Genomic DNA, 15,389 nt, shown 5'->3' with positions numbered 1-15,389 from the left:
CTAGTAAGTAGCTGAACCGATGTCAAGGGACAGGGTGTGGGGATATCACATCCTGAGAGTTATAGTAACATTCTATGCAAACTGTTACTGCATGCCACTGATCGCTTATATATGTAGCCAGGCCGATGTTCGCTTGCTGTGCTGAATGCAAACTGTATATTTCGTTAAATTAGTGGAAAGGAGACACGTCCAGACCTCTCCGAGCAGAAAACGCGTAAGAATTTAGTAAGTTCTGTGAAAAAGCGAAGCAAAAAGACCTCTCTATGAACTGCTAGAAATTTTTATGACAAATAAACCTAAGCCAATACACTGCGTATATGATTACAAACCAAAAGGATTTTCTGTTTTACTGTCGCTTTCCTATTACTGCAACGTAACTGATCTGGAGAATAATGAAAATAAAAATGTTTCTATGAGGTCAGAGCTATCTATATTTGGAAACTTTGAATAAACCGACACAGAGCTGTGTATAGAAAGTAAATATAAAATACTGAGCTAAAGTGGGTGCATGTGAGTAAAGCACTGGAAAGGTATAACGGTGTCGTGGTGCTTTAATGGATCGGGAACTCGAAACGACCGTGCCAGTATTTGAAAGTAATGACGAAGAGAGTGGTACCAACGTTATCATATCCAGTAATTCTGAAGGACATATTACAGACTCAGCAACAGGATCTACTGATTCAGTTGATGAAACTATATGTAAAACCTTTATTACAAAATTACTCGAGTACCTGGCGATGCCCAGTTATGTATCTATGCCAGTTATCCTAGCCCATCCCCGCTTTCCCTCTCTGTCCATTTCCTTGCCCTCCTTTCTGTCCATCTTACTCTTCTTTCTGCTTACCTCCTTCCCCCCTCTCTGCCTATCACCTCCTAGCCCATCCTCTGTCCATCTGGTATTTTACACTCTCCCTGTCCATCTGCTTCTCCCCACTCTCCCTGCATCTCCTCCTCTCTCCTCTGAATCCATCTCTACTGCCCTCTAACTTCTCCTCACTCCATATATCCTATCCTCCCAAAAATTTATGTGCGTATCTCGTCCTACCCCTCTATCTGTCCATCACCTCCTCATTCCTTCCTCTTTCCTCTTCCCCCTTTGTCAGTCCATTTTCTTCTCTTCCATTTCTCTGATCATTTCCCTCATTCTTTCTCCTTCTCCCCTATACCTGGGTACATGGCTTTCTTCCCTTTCTCTGCCTGTCCATCTCTCGATCAGTAGTAGGGTAGTGGGGTTACAACTGCAATGTTCATATCAAAATGACATGCAAATTAATTAAATTAATCAGTTAATGAGTATTGACAATGACCACCCCTCTCCCGCCACCGACCAAGCCCACGCTCACCCCCAGATGATGTCACGTTTCTTCCTCAGCTGCACATGTGCCTCAGCCCCTCCCCCTCCCCCTTCTTTCCCCCACACCTCCCACTCCCCCAACCTACCCCCCACCTGGGAATTGATGGGAAAATAAAATTGGCGGTGCCCTTTCTGGGACTTGAAACCTGGTGCTCCTAGATGGAAAGCCCAACTGCACCTCCCCAGCATACGGAAACCGTCCAGATGTGGGAGATGAAGGTTCGGTTAGTGTACTCTGTTTATTTTTGTCGGGTAACTGTAGCAAAGATTAGCCCTAATTATGTAATTAATCAATGTCCACTGGGTTCGCTGTTGATTACCATATAATGATTGACTGACACCACACCGTGGAAATGGAGGGAACATTGGCGGTACTCTGAATACCTACTGCTTGTTGCTGTGGAACATGGGATTAAATTTAGAGGTCATCACCTTAATACAGTTGTTTGAAAGCGTTCCTCATTGCTACAGACTCGTTCTATTTCCATACGTTGCGATGGCCTCCACATGTTTTCATTTTTATTCTTTTATTTTTTCAACCAACAAGATAACAGTATTCGTGGTACTTCATGCGTGTTGTGAAAAGCACCTTTCGGTGATGGTCAACACCAGAACAGTAATCATGTGTATGACTGCAAAATCAAGGACAACGCTTTTCGAAATGAACCACCGAGGCATCCGCAACACTGTCGAGGGAAATATGAGATTAACTATACACGTCATTACCTTTGAACAGCTATTGGAAGCACTCTACAATTCCGCAAATTCTTCCAGTTTCCATACGTTGCGATGTCTTCCACATTTTTGTCAACGAGAAACATCGAATGTGTTTTATTTCTACCAGCCTTTGTTGTGGTAGCTGTATAGTTTATGCCATGCGACGTTCAGTTTTCTGTGAGAGCCAGAGGATCGAAATGTGTTTATGTCGGCTTAGCAGCAGCTGATGCAGATCTTTAAGACATGGTAGAAAAACAAACTGTATGGCGGTGTGCACTGACTGGGTGTGTTACAAGCGAAAAAAAAAAACAAAAAAAAACAATGTATTAAACTGCTTATGAAGGAACAACACAGGAACCCTCTCGTGTGATTGCTAATCTGTTGGATATCGCCATCCAACAGTACAGGTGAGGACTCTTCACACATGTCTATTGAAGCAACTTCAATCATTCAATCACCAACCACCTACTCCAATGAACCAATACCTGTATATGTAATAAGTTTGCCAAATATTTTTTGGCACATGAATGCACCCTGAGGGACACAGATCTCCTTCGGACTACCTGAATGCAGTTTAAAAATGTGTCGCAATGCAGTAGCAACCTCTTTGTCCTTCCTCCATACCATGTATCATGTGTAGTCTTCCTAATTTTCCCGAAAGGAAACATCACCATAACTGCTCGTACTTTCTCTTCTACTATCTCGTAATGCAGGAGAAAAGCTTCGTTTGGCGCTGGCGTTACATACTGTACAAGGTTGGCGGAGCAATTACACAATGTTCCCATTTCCACTGAGTGGTCAAAACGCGCTCTTAACGTATTAACGTAGCTCGTCGCAGTTCCCCACAGGATGCGGAAGGTCTTGGATATACCTCTCTCCAACTTCTACACAGGTCAACTTACATTGGGACGATAATATAGACTAAGCTGCAAGGAGGGCAGGGAAGAGACTTAGGAGCAGTTGCAGGATGCAGAGGGACTCACTAAAAACAGCGCTGGAGTTCTTGCTCTATGGGGTCCTTAGCAGATAGGTACAAAACAAGCTGACTCGTTTAGAGTTACGAGAGTGGCTCGAATATGATTCACCCATGGCTGTAATCATTAAAAAGACGTCTCTACAGGATCCTAAGCAAGTATGTTGTTGAATGTATAGACTTGATTCGAAATTGCAGACGGCTTTCGGACAGCAAGCGTAACACTATCAGCGACCGTGTGTGCTTCTATACTCAAGACCGCTTTTTATGCACGGTGATGCTAACACAGGCATTATGATCGTGTTTTTAATAGTACGGTCCTTACGCGACATGCATGTTGTGGGTTGTAGAATCCCTCTGTGGGCAGCTTCAGACTCCATTTCTCAATAGCGTTCCTCGAAAAGAACATGGTGTTCCCTCCATGGATTCCTAATTGCCCTATTTGTCGAGTTTAACCCAGCTACTGAAAAAAAAGATCCGCCATACAAAGTGACTCTCATGATCAATTTATTAATTAGCCTAACAAGTTGATGTCAGTGACATGCCGCCTGCCAGGTGGAAGTGATGGCCAGGGCACCATGGAAAGATTCTTGACAAGGGTTTCTTTTTTTTCGTTGCGGCGATATCTTTTAAAGAAATTTCCATCTCCTACCTTCACAGGGCGAGACTAGCTCTCACGATTTGATTCATAAATGCTAGTATGATATAGCATCACACAGGTAAAGGGGGACCTGTTACCGTGTACAAAACAGCTACATTCTCTTGAATTATAGCTTCTTGGTTGTGATAAGGACTATGGGACCAAATTGTAGAGGTCATCGATCCCTAGGTTTACGCACTACTTAATCAAACTTAATATTGGTCTAAAACGAATCAATAAATAAACTCCAGCAGTAACAACAGTAGAAGAATGAACCAATTGGTTAATTGATCAATTTAGTTAATTTGCGTATCATTTTGATATCATAATTGCACCCATAACCCCACTACCTTACTACTTTTTCCTCCTCCTGTCTTCATGTTATCACCCCCTCCCCAACAGCAGTCTGCTGGTTGTTACCTCCGCAGCACTTCTTTACAGATAGTAAGTAACGTATGAACCAAGTCTGGTTGAAATGTACCCCCTAGTTTAGGAGGGTCTTCTTACCCGTGGTTTTGCCAGAGGACACCATATACCACATATCTCACACAATTTTAACAAATATCATATATATTTGTACATATATTCTACATGTATCTGTACCCATTTTGGCCCTGCAGTCTCGTTCTCACACAACTTACTCTCCATGACGTCACACCTCCTAAAGTTTGTGTCATACATTGACGTAATTTTGCTGGTACGTTCAGCGATATACTGTGTAATGTCTGCGAAATTTACTGGCTATAGAGTTAGTAACAGCGAAATATCAAATTTAAACGTCACGCAAAATGCGGAAGTTTTACTGTATGAACATCGAAAATGTAGTAAGTGATAAACTCTTCTTCCTTTCATCATTTTATAGGGGTTCGACACTGAGAAAAAGTTTCGTAAGCCCTTGAAGTTATGTATAAAGTTTTTTGGGAGTCACTAAGTGCTCTCATTCTCAATACTGGATGAATAAAATTTGCGATTTCGTTCGTCATGATCTTCACTACTTTATCACTCCCACCCCCGCCCCTCTGATAGATACATAGTTCTCACCATATAGCGATTCTTTACATATAGCGAGTGATATGTGTTCCAAGTTTGTTTGAAATCGGTCCAGTGGTTTAGTATGAGATGGAACTGAATCCTACAATAGTGGATAAAGGGGTGTAAGGCGAAAGGGTAGGACCCATGTATCATCATGTGTCATTTCCTGTTACTACCTTATTGACATAAACACCTCTGAAAGAGTTAGGCATTTGTCAGTCACAGTCTCAGCTAATTAAAACATAGATTGAGTAACTTATCAGATCTCAATAACAGGGCAATAAAAACAGGTAGGCCTCGATAAATAAGAGTTTCGGGTAACCCAAATTAGGAAATAGCTCTTAATTTAATTAAAAGATAACAGGTAGGCCTTCAATAATAACCGATTCAGGTAAGTAAAATTACCAAATGCAAGCAGGCAGGCCTTCAATAATAACAGCTTCAGTTAAGTACAATTATCAAATAGAAAACAGGCAGGCCTGCAATAATAATAGCTTATGTTAAATCGAATTATCAACTGGAAAACAGGTAGGCGTTCATGAATAACTGCTTCAGTTAAGTAACCAAGTGTTTGAATTTCACCTGAAGGCTTGTACGCAAGGAGCGCAAGACTACGCAATATAGGAAAGCCTAGAAAAGTTACAACAAGAGGACGGGCCGTCCAACGCCCTTTTTTTTGGGTACAGAACGGCAAAAGAAATATCAACACAGCAAGGTTAATTACATGAAAGCAACATTAACTAGCCAAATGGTATACCCCGTCACTACAACATACAGCCTCTACAACGACATAGAAACGCTCGAAAGATAACTAGGGTGCCATATCCTATTACATAGTGTCAGCATTGGCACATTTTGTGACCCAGGTATATCCTAAACCAATTTAATTAACAGAGTGATGATGTCTGCAATGTTCTAAGGCATCTCGAAACCAGCTCATTGCCATATTACAAGAAGAAACTCATATGGTTGTTCAGGGACATTTGGCAAGGCGGTGGGCTATAACGCAACGATCTGCAGACGACTGGCCGTAGGAGTGAGGGAGGGGAGGTGGGGGGATGGGCGAGGGTGGAGAAGGGTATCGACCAGGGGTGGTTCGGTCACAAAATAGAAGAAATACGTATCGCACCAGCTCAGGAATCACCATCAGCTCTGACAATTTAATATATCCTGTTAACAGACAACCAAAGACAATATCTATTCAGGAAACAACTGGTGGTGAAATAGGTGATCTAAGAAATCGCTATGATAACAACAGACTTATAGGTATCAACAAGAAAATAACAGTTAACACCTCAAAATCCAAAACATGACTGAAGTTAACGAATCGAAGCTGAAACTTGCCTGTTCCAAAGGGGGCCTAGAATTCAGCACAGTGAAACTGGCTTCAACTCTCTCATCGGTGTAACATATCCCAGAGCTGGCTGGCCAGGCTACGCACGAAGACGGCACTCAGAGTGAGCCACGGATTCAAATCGGCCCACAAATATGCCCAGCAACCACCCGGCAGACTCCGTGCCCATGACGCTTGCGCAAGTGCGCACCTTAGTCGCCGGGAGGACCTCTCACACCGTCCTCCTCGCCCCGTTACCACTCCCCAACCCGCTACGCCACAACAAACACTATCCCCCAACAACGATGTCGAGCAAACATCCTAGTGGCCTCACACCAGAGTTGTATCACACGACAGATCGAGCTAGTGGCGCCAGGAATTCGAATGGTGACGCCGGCAACACCACCAGGGCCCAGGAACATATTTACATTTTCATAATATGTATGGATTTACACAAAGGAAACTTCTGTATTGGTTACAGTACTTTGGTTTCTATTTCTTAAATGTTAGTTATCGAAACGGAATGTATTACCTGGCAAAGCAAACTGAATATTTAGCCGAGGTGGCAGCTCCGTCGTGTTTAGGCCGGAGAAACAAGGAGGGGGTAGTGGATGGGAGTGGTAGCAACAGCACGCTCCAGTATTATTACAAGTGGAGCGCTTCCACACGAAACAGCATGCTACACCTCTCCATGACAGTGCTCTGAATACGGTGGCCCATTCATCTTGACCACTACATACAACTTTTTGTCCAGAAGTAGAATACCTCATTTTCCCATAATTATCGTAGGATTCCGCGATGTGGTTCAAATCGGCAGTCTCGAATTATGCTGTTGTATGGCGGTATACAATTATTGCATGCATTTCTTTTGTGCTGCATTTGGTAGTCTCACAGAGCTGCACTTCATCAGACCGCCAAATTATCATTACGACATGCTCGGAAAGCGTCAACTGCTGTTGAATTTCCGTCAGGGGTGAACGCGATTTAAATTTCATTGCAAACATTTGATTCTGACCATGAACAGATAAGAAAATCTGTATTATGCGGTATACTATTCCCATTTCTCATTACTTAGAATTTATTGCAAACATTTGATTCTGACCATGAACAGATAAGAAAATCTGTATTATGCGGTATACTATTCCCATTTCTCATGCCGGCCGTGGTGGCCGCGTGGTTCTAGGCACTACAGTCTGGAACCGCGCAACCGCTACGGTCGCAGGTTCGAATCCTGCCTCGGGCATGGATGTGTGTGATGTCCTTAGGTTAGTTAGGTTTAAGTAGTTCTAAGTTCTAGGGGACTGATGACCTCAGAAGTTAAGTCCTATAGTGCTCAGAGCCATTTCTCATTATTTAGGAATGATCCGTCATAGATATTTTTAATAAATTTGCTTTATACAATGTTTTATAAAACAAAAAATTAAAATTGAGACTTAACTATGTTCCCAAATATCCCTGTACAATGTGTTCCTTTTAATTATTTTGTATTGCTAGTAAGTTATCTAAATACGTGAAGTGAAATTAGCTCTTTCTAAATCAAACTGCAGTTTATTCCACAATAAGTAATGAATAAAAATCACCGAAGGAGAACAGGTGCGATGTCATGTCGTTTGTTATTAACCCCCAGATACTATAGACTTACGTTGAAGGGTAATACTTGAAAATCAACTTAGTAAGAGGCAAGCGTCTAAATTTAAAGATTCTTGTCGTTGTATAATATAAGGATGAAGTTTGGGTAGGTGGATTCATTTTAGTTTCTAACACCAGTGCAGAAGTGAGTTCCATGGCAAGAAGTGAGAAACTGAAGATTTTGCCTCAAGAAAGGATTCTTGTTATGTACAATGAACCAGTATGATTTGCAAAATTCAACCCACAGCTGAGATATCCAACAAACGACAAATACATTCTGCAAAAATCTCTAAGAATTATGAGGCAGCCGGCCGGTGTGGCCGAGTAGTTCTAGGCGCTTCAGTCCTGAACCGCGCTGCTGCTACGGTAGCAGGTTCAAATCCTGCCTCGGGCATGGATGTGTGTGATGTCCTTAGATTAGTTAGGTGTAAGGAGTTCTATGTCTACAGGACTGATGACCTCAGATGTTAAGAACCGTAGTGCCCAGAGCCATTTGAACCATTTATGGGGCAAATTAACAACTATATTACTGATTATCTTACGTATTAGTGGTTACATTTCATAAACTGCAATTTAAATGTATTGAATAAGGTGTTTCTTTGATTTCCTACTCAGATAAACGGACATAAGCTAGGGACATCGGCCCACAACTATGCTCCAATTTTTAATAGTTGGTATCTGCTTTGATAACAGCTGAAATGAAAAACTCCTTCTATTTAATGGATCACCAGGAAAAAAAGGAAGTAAATTGAATGTCATATGAGAAGCGCCGAAACAATACCCGAAATATCCATTTTTGCTGTATTAGTGTGTTTAAGCTTTAGGGGGGAGATACAGAAGTAATAATTTTCAGCCCAACGCGACATCCAGTGTTTTATGGTGTGTTTCTTCTTTTTATAGCTTGTGGAGCCATTTAGAGATCACTATTTGTTACTTTCTGTATTAACAGCAAGTGCGGATTTGTCGGTATTTGTTCCTGCGCTCCTCATTTATACAAGCTCTAGAGGCTTAATAAAAAAACTGCGGTTGGGCAATATTTATGGGAAATAAGGTAAAGAAAGATATCAAGTATATGTTGTTTAGTAATCGGACTGATATTAAACAACATTATTGTCTTTCTTATGACTTCATTCGTTACGAAGAAATGATCAGCAGTATTTCAATCAAGCCCCTACAACAGCACCATACATTTTTTTCCTTTCGATAATCCACTTTCCCTCCTCAAGAACTGTTCTGAAAGTTTCACGCTGTGCCATTAACGTCAACATGTCGTTATTAAAAACGTAACACAAAATTGGCCTTGAGTCGATAGTAAACAAAAGCAAACACAAGGATAAATATAAATTTGTCATTCAAAGTTTTTAGTTGAAGGTTTGTGTGAGTATAATGTTTCCCAAGGTACACAAATGTGCAGTATGGTTATCTTTAGAGATTCGCTACTTGTGTGGGCCCTCGTGAAAGACGAGAGATATTAGGACAATAAAACTTTCTGGAAACATTGGTAAGGACATGCGGAAGACAAATAAAAATGTACCATTGACAGAAACACATTTTAATTTCCACATGAGAGGGTAACATTTGTTAACTGCGTAGATTTGTTAATTTGTGTACAATGTTTATGTTACAAAGATTGCTCATTGTGACGGCTGTTTGCATCCACGACAGCCTGCTGCTGGAAACAACGCTGTACCATGGAATGTTCAGCTGTCGTGATACAGTTCTTGCACTGTTTCAATATCTCAGGACATGATAATAGTAACTTCCTCAACAAGACGTAGCACAATTCGTAGACCACCCCTCCCAGGAGCAATTCCCTAAACACTAGATTAATTCGCACTTCCGAATCATGTTTTCCAGATACGGTGCCGAATTAGTGCTTTTCCGTATCCCTTAAATGCGTCGATACTAATCGAATAGGAGCAGAACTGTTGCTTTTGTTTTGATAACACAGCTTTATAAGTGAAGTCCTGATCACATTGTCTAGACTCAAGCTGTCTGCAGCTGTAATCAATCCACAATGATGCTTGTGTTTCCACCCTACGTCGGCATGCTCGTACCAGCGCCTAACAACAACTGCAAACAAAGCAAATCCTGCAGCGCATAGTCTGTACAGCACTCCTATAAAGTTGGGTATCCATAGGATAAATAATTTCCCGTCTACACTGGCTCAAGTAGCGGAAGTTTAATCACAACCACCCTGTAACATAACTGAAAACAGTTTACCTACTGACTGGCGGGCTTTTTCCTTGAGTTTACTGTTAACTACAGCAAGCGATCCTCAGAACCAGCCCTGTGCGCTGATATGGGAGAGGCAAGGCAACAGGTCGTAGGGAAAGAAAGGGGAATAAAGAGGATATATGTTTCCCTTTGAAATAAAAGTACTGCTTTTCATATCTTCGTAACGAACAAAGTCATGAGACAGGTAATACCGCTTTTTAACCTCCCTTTCGTTCCTAAACAACATTTGCTTGATACTTTTTCATTTTACTTCTGGACAAAATGTTACATGAGACGGTCACGAAAAATGGACATGATTAACATTTAAATGTTGACCGACAATTTTGACAACACCCCTCGCACACTAACACCGCTTATTCACAGCGTGATTTGTACGAACAAATGTTTCGCCTTTGATGCTTCATTTTCTCACAGAAATGTAATCTAGCGTGTCCTTTCTTCTTTTTGATCTATGTTGTCTCGTTCGCAGACATGACTACTCGTTTCTTCCACAACCATCTAAAATCAAGTTCCATAGACTCATCAACATTTCTCAGTGTCTGCTGGTTAGCCTTGAACTCCAAGTCTGCGACAAAAACTGGGTAGTTTTAGTAAAATTGGTACATGTGTGTACTGTTCACAGTACCACAGAATTTGCAGCTCTACCAGTCACGTGATGAAGTTACTCTCTGATACGACACCACTCCCATAGTGTAGGTGCATTTTTCTTACAGCGTACATATACTGTTTCGCTGCAGTTTCAGACCAACGCAGAGCCCCATAAGCTAGACAAAGTGCATTTTAGAAGCAAATACGTTGTGACTACCCACATACTTCAAAGATTCGAGAAAAAAGATAGAAAATGTAAATCAGCGGCCTCAAGAAAATACAGAATTCCGTATACAGTGAAATGATGTTAGAAAACTTGAAAATAAAATTAACAAAAGGACTGTGAACCATACAGGAAGATTAATGAAAGTTTTAACAAGTGCCATCTCTGTTCCATGCTCTCTCTGTTCCATACCCTCTCTGTTCCATCACAAACACGTCGCTGTGTGCAATGCTTGGCACTCGATTTAGATTCCGCACGCTAATGCGGCTAAAACATGACGAAGCGACACAGGTGGTATCTACACATAGCCGCCGGTAGCCTTCCAGTGCGCTGTTGGTATTGATGGCTAGTCAGCAGCCACTGGTATTGATATTTTCTACAAGCATGGTTTAAAAAGATTATTTCTACCACTGTCAGTGCATAATTATGAGAAGCACTGATGTTTCCGTATCTTTAAGGTTGTTCGAATTGTACTAAGCGCCGAGAGCAATTCACTTACCCCATCAAAATTAAAAGGATAGTTTTTCATCAGTTGATGTCGGAGAGACTATGTCGAATTAGCTACGATAACGCCAAATCTTTTCCAAATACTTTTTCCTTAATAGTCAGGTTTGTGATGAGAAACAGTTTTAGACGGGAGAAGCATTTTGCTGCGTAGTTAATGACCTTGTCCATCGATATGTTCTCAACTGATGAAACTACGTACTACTTTCAGCGACACTTGAAAGATTTACGCTTGAATTGAAATAAAAGATCGCAAAGAAAACATGACTACATATTAAAAACTATGCAGAAATTCGTTTAGTAGGCGTTCTGCATCGCAGTGTAGTTTACGAACAAAATTCGGAGTGAGTACTTATCTAGACTAGACAGTCTATAGGCCTATATCGTTCCCTGCTACGTGCATATCGCGAAAAGCCCATGAGCGTAATATTTGCGGGATCTGAACTCACGCGGAGACTTACCATTCTTCCCGCGAACCAATCGCAAATGTAACAGGAAATGCAGGAGGCGACAGTGATCACAAAGTAAACCTCCGCTACATACCGTAAGATGGCTTGCATAGTACAGATGTTTGCAGATAGGTAGGTAGTATATGTGTATATATACAGGGTGACAATTATTGAACTATATGAAATAAAATCGTCATAACTTCTGAACGGTTTCCGTTAGGATGTTCAAACTGCACAGTTGACAGCGGGACATGATGGGCATTTGTATGCGCTGTATGGCTTGGTTTAGCGACGAAGCCCACTTCCATTTGGTCAAATAAGCGAAATTGGCGCTTTTGGGGGACTGAGAATCCGTATTTCGCGATCGAGAATTCTCTTCAGCCTCAATGGGAGGCTGTGTGGTGTGCCATGTCCAATCACGGAATAATCGGTGCAACATTCCTTGACGGCACGGTGACTACCGAACGCTGCATAAAGGTTTTGGAAGATGATTTCATTCCCATTGTCCAAAGTGTCCTTATTTCGACAAGATGTGCCTCACGCAAGATGGAGCTTGACCCCATCGAAGCAGGAAAGTGTTTGATGTCGTGGAGGAGCAGTTTGTGGATTGCATTCTGGCTCTGGGGTACCCAGAGGCCGTTGGCATGGGACTCGATTGGCCGCCATATTCTCCGGATCTGAATATAAGACACTCCTTTTTGTGGATCTATATTAAAGGCAAGGTGTACAGCAGTAATCCCGTAACCATTTCTCAGCAGAAAACTACCATTCAGGAGGTCATCAACAGTATCGACGTTCCAACACTTCAAAGGGTCATGCAGCATTTCGCTTTTCGTCTGCTCCACATCATCGCCAATGAATGTGGGCATATCGAACATGCCATAACCAGTACCCGAATATCTGCAGTGACGTTTACTTGTTGAATAAAAGTGTGTGCACGCCATAGTTTGTAACTAATTCACCGTTTTTTTCATATAGTTCAATAACTGTCACCCTGTCCGCCCCTGGTAACTCAGTGGTCAGCGCGACGGCATGTCATCCCTAACGGCCCAAGTTCGATTCCCGGATCGGTCGAAGATTTTCTCCGCTCAGGAACTGGGTGTTGTGTGGTCCTTATTATCATCATTTAATCCCTATCGACACGCAAGTTGCTGAAGTGGCATCAACTCGACAGACTAGCACCAATCGAACGGTCTACCCGTCGGAAGGCTCTAGCCACACGGCATTTCCATTTCTCATTGCCACCCAGTAAATATGAACTACAGTTACACCTCCAGCGAATAAATTTCACTTAACGCATACGGAACTAAGTGGTGCGAAATTTGGCCTCATATTTAGCACACTCCCCGGCATAAAATTTGGAAAACATACATGGAAAACATGACCTAGATACTTGGGGTTAAATTCAGGACTCTGGGACACATTTTTGTCATCAAGAAGTGTACTCCTCCACTTCGGCTCACCGGTCGGTGAAATATTGCTGGTTAAATTTTCCTCCACTACCAGGATTCAAATTGGCTCCCTTAATGTTCAAGAAATCATCACCAGCGTTTGTTAGCTACTACGGCTATGAAGCTGAATTATGACTTCCTCACATCTTGGAATGACATTTATTGCGTGAACTAAACATCAAGTAAATTGTACACTTTACAGTCTCCTGGTTCGACTTCCATAGTCCATAAGAAATGTTTCGTATAGATCAATGATTCCCAACCGATAGGTAATTACCACCTGAGAGGAAAATGTAGTTTCCCGAGGAGCAAAAACATAACTGTTCAGTTGTGTTTCCATCACAGTACTTCAGTGATTTTAAAAGGTCCTTACCGTTATCGCTATTTCGTAAGACTCTAAGACTGTGTACCCTTAATTACATTTGTTAAAAACTAGTATTAAAGCACGACAGTGTTGTCACGATTACAGCTTGTTAAATGTCTTTGCCGGCCGGTGTGGCCGTGCGGTTCTAGGCGCTACAGTCTGGAGCCGAGCGACCGCTACGGTCGCAAGTTCGAATCCTGCCTCGGGGTGGATGTGTGTGATGTCCTTGGGGTAGTTAGGTTTAAGTAGTTCTAAGTTCTAGGCGACTGATGACCTCAGAAGTTAAGTCGCATAGGTCTCAGAGCCATTTGAACCATTTTTAAATGTATTTATGCTCATCATATTTCTCACATAGTCAACGCGCTACTCACATGCTTTATACTATGTAGCTATGACAGTAAAATTGAGAATCATACATCATATATCCCCCTCCCCCCCACCCAATGAACAATGGACCTTTCCGTTGGTGGGGAGGTTTGTGTGCCTCAGCGATACAGATAGCCGTACCGTAGGGGCAACCACAACTGAGGGGTATCTGTTGAGAGGACAGACCAACGTGTGGTTCCTGAAGAGGGGCAGCAGCCTTCTCAGTAGTTGCAGGGGCAACAGTCTGGATGATTGACACTAACCAAAACGGCCTTTCTGTGATGCTACTGTGAACGGCTGAAAGTAAGGGGAAACTACAGCTGTAAGGGCATGCAGCTTTACTGTAAGGTTAAATGATGATGTCGTCCTCTTGGGTAAAATATTCCGGAGGTAAAATAGTCCCCCATTCGGATCTTCGGGTGGGGACTACTCAGGAGGACGTCGTTTTCAGGAGAAATAAAACTGGCGTTCTACGGATCGGAGCGTGGAATGTCAGATCCCTTATCTGGTAGGTATGTTACAAAATTTAAAAAGGGAAATGGAAAGGTTAAAGTTAGATATAGTGGGAATTAGTGAAGTTCCGTGGCAGGAGGAACAGGACTTTTGGTCAGGTGAATACAGGGTTATAAATACAAAATCAAATAGGGGTAATGCAGGAGTAGGTTTAATAATGAATAAAAAAATAAGAGTGCGGGTAAGCTATTACAAACTGCATGGTGAACGCATTATTGTGGCCAAGATAAACACGAAGCCCACGCCTACTACAGTAGTACAAGTTTATATGCCAACTAGCTCTGCAGACGACGAAGAAAATGATGAAATGTAGGATGATATAAAAGAAGTTATTCAGGTAGTGAAGGGAGATGAAAATTTAATAGTCATGGGTGACTGGAATTCGATAGTAGGAAAAGGGAGAGAAGGAAACGTAGTAGGTGAATATCGATTGAGGGTAAGATATGAAAGAGGAAGCCGCCTGGTAGAATTTTGCACAGAGCATAACTTAATCATAGCTAACACTTGGTTCAAGATTCATGAAAAGAAGATTGTATACATGGAAGAACCCTGGAGATACTAGAAGGTATCAGATAGATTATATAATGGTAAGACAGAGATTTAGGAACCAGGTTTTTATTGTAAGACATTTCCAGGGGCAGATGTGGACTCTGACCGTAATCTATTGGTTATGAACTGTAGATTAAAACTGAATAAACTGCAGAAAGTTGGGAATATAAGGAGATGGGATAAGGATAAACTGAAAGAACCAGAGGTTGTACGGTGTTTCAGAGAGGGCATAAGGGAACAATTGACAGGAATGGGGGAAAGTAATGCAGTAGAAGAAGAATGGGTAGCTTTGAGGGATGAAGTAGTGAAGGCAGCAGGGGATCAAGTAGGTAAAAAGACGCGGGCTAGTAGAAATCCTTGAGCAACACAAAAAAAATTGCATTGAATTAATAAAAGGAGAAAATATAAAAATGCAGTAAATGAAGCAGGCAAAAAGGAATACAAACGTCTCAAAATTGAGATCGAC

The sequence above is a fragment of the Schistocerca piceifrons genome, chromosome 4, assembly GCF_021461385.2.
Source record: "Schistocerca piceifrons isolate TAMUIC-IGC-003096 chromosome 4, iqSchPice1.1, whole genome shotgun sequence".
NCBI lineage: Eukaryota > Metazoa > Arthropoda > Insecta > Orthoptera > Acrididae > Schistocerca > Schistocerca piceifrons.
Note: the sequence above shows the minus strand (reverse complement) of the source record.